The following is a 2522-nucleotide window of genomic DNA, read 5'->3' as shown; positions in this document are numbered from 1 at the left end:
ACATTACTATGAGGCCAGATCTCCACTCAGCAGGCCTCCTGTGACACACACACATAAAACAACACACACACACACACACACACACACAACACACACACACACACACACACACACACACACACACACACACACCACACACCACACACAACACACAACACACACACACACTCCTCACACACACACACAACACACACTCTCACCACACACACACATACAGTCACACACACACTCACACACACACACACACACACACACACGACACTCATACAGGACGCAACAGAGGGACCAAAACACCAGTTGGGTGTTGTCTGCGCATGAAAAAACCCTTGTTGTGTGTTTCTCTCTTACTCATGTCCTTTCCTGACTATGCCACATAATCTACTAGATTATTCAGGTGAAACTCGCAGTGTGGCCCTGGATGTGAAGTTAAAACATGAAAACATGATTATAGAAGTATCAGAATAGCTTGTAGGACACTATGAAAACATCACCACATGACATTGATCCAGTACCATATGTTCCAACACATATGTCCCAGACCTGCCCTGAACTCTATCATTATTGTCCTAAGACCGCCTGAACTTCTATCATATTGTCCCCAACCTGCCTGACTCTTCATATTGTCCTAGAACCTGCCTGAACTCTATCATATTGTCCTGACCTGCCTGATGACTATCATATTGTCCTAGCACCTGCCTGAATCTATCATATTGTCCCCAGGACCGCTGAAACTCTATCATATTGTCCCAGACCTACCGAACTCTTAATCATATTGTCCCGACCTGCCTGAACTCTATGCATATGTCCCAGACCTGCCTGAACTCTATCATATTGTCGCCAGACCTGCCTGAACTCTATTCATATGTCCCAGACCTGCCACTGAACTCTATCATATTGTCCTAGACCTGCCTGAACTCTATCAATTGTCCCATTGACCTACCTAACTTTATCAGATATTATCCCAGGCCTGCTGAAACTCTATTATATTGTCCGTAGACCTTGCCTGAACATCTATCATATTGGTCCCAGGACCTGCCTGAACTCTCATCTAATGTCCCTAGACCTGCCTGAACTCTATCATATTGGTCCAGACCTACCTGAACTTTATCAATATTATCCCAGACCTGCCTGAAACTCTATCTATTGCTCCCAGACCTGGCCTGAACTCCTATCATATGGTCCCAGACCTGCCTGAACTCTATCCGATAGTTGTCCAAGACCTGCCTGAACACTATCATATTGTCCCAGACAGCGCCTACCTGAACTCTATCATATTGTCCCAGACCTGCCTGAATCACTATCATATTGTGGTTGGTGTGTTATTCCTCGTGGTGTGTTATTCCTCGTGGTCTGTTATTCCTCGTGGTCTGTTATTCCTCGTGGTCTGTTATTCCTCGTGGTGTGTTATTCCTCGTGGTCTGTTATTCCTCATGGTGTGTTATTCCTCGTGGATTAAAAGGGAAGAAAAACTCTTAAGAGGAATACAAAAAAACCTTTCATCGTTCTCTTGGAGTTCTCTTGGACCTGAAGCGTTACATCAATCAAGTTCGTACTTTGATTTGATTACTTTGTTTTATTTGTGTTACTTTTGCTTATGCCCAGTGGTAACACTTTCTTATAGTCTGTGTCATGACACATTATACGTGCATTAAAATACGTTGTGAAGGACATTATAAACCATTATTATACATACAAGTATATTTTGTAGGGCAAAAGGCAGTAAGCAGTGAGCCTGCCTTGCTCTGGCCCGTAGAACCAGGTCTCCTTCACATTTAGCCCTCTCTGAAGTGGAGGAGAGAGAGGAGAGGGAGGAGCGGAGGGGGGGTAGTGGAACACTCCTATAAATGGAAAACTAATAACAGATTTTCAAAAGAGAGAGAGAGAGAGACAGAGAGAGAGAGAAAGAGAGAGAGAGAGAAAGAGAGAGAGAGAGAGAGTTAGAAAGAGAGAGAGAGTTAGAAAGAAAGGGAGAGAGAGAGAGAGAGAGAGAGAGAGAAAAAGAGAGAGAGAGAGTTAGAAAGAGAGTGTTGGACTAGGCGAGAGAGCGGGAGAGAGAGAGATCTCGGCTGTGCAGTGCTCTGACCCTAGCCCCGGGGCTGTGCTGGTGTGTGGCGCAGCAGTAATCAGAGGTCATCATTTCATTGGCGGTTAGCATCAGGTTCAATTTTTCTAGTAGGTTGCATTTAGCAGAACGTCTGGATTGTGTTACTGAGGAGCGGCTGAATCAGAGAGAGCTGCAGAATCCCTCTCCAAGACCAGTCAGAACAAACACAGACGCATGCACACACAGACGCATGCACACACAGACGCATGCACACACAGACGCATGCACACACAGACGCATGCACACACAGACACATGCACACACAGACGCATGCGCACACAGACGCATGCACACACACACACATACACAAACACAGACACATCGCACAGACACCCAGACACATACGCATGCACGACACACAAGACGCTCGAACCAAGACGCAATGCAACACACATCACATACAACAAACACAGACTAC

This window comes from Salvelinus sp. IW2-2015, unplaced genomic scaffold (assembly GCF_002910315.2).
Source record: "Salvelinus sp. IW2-2015 unplaced genomic scaffold, ASM291031v2 Un_scaffold1584, whole genome shotgun sequence".
Classification (NCBI taxonomy): domain Eukaryota; kingdom Metazoa; phylum Chordata; class Actinopteri; order Salmoniformes; family Salmonidae; genus Salvelinus; species Salvelinus sp. IW2-2015.
This window is presented reverse-complemented; position numbering follows the sequence as displayed.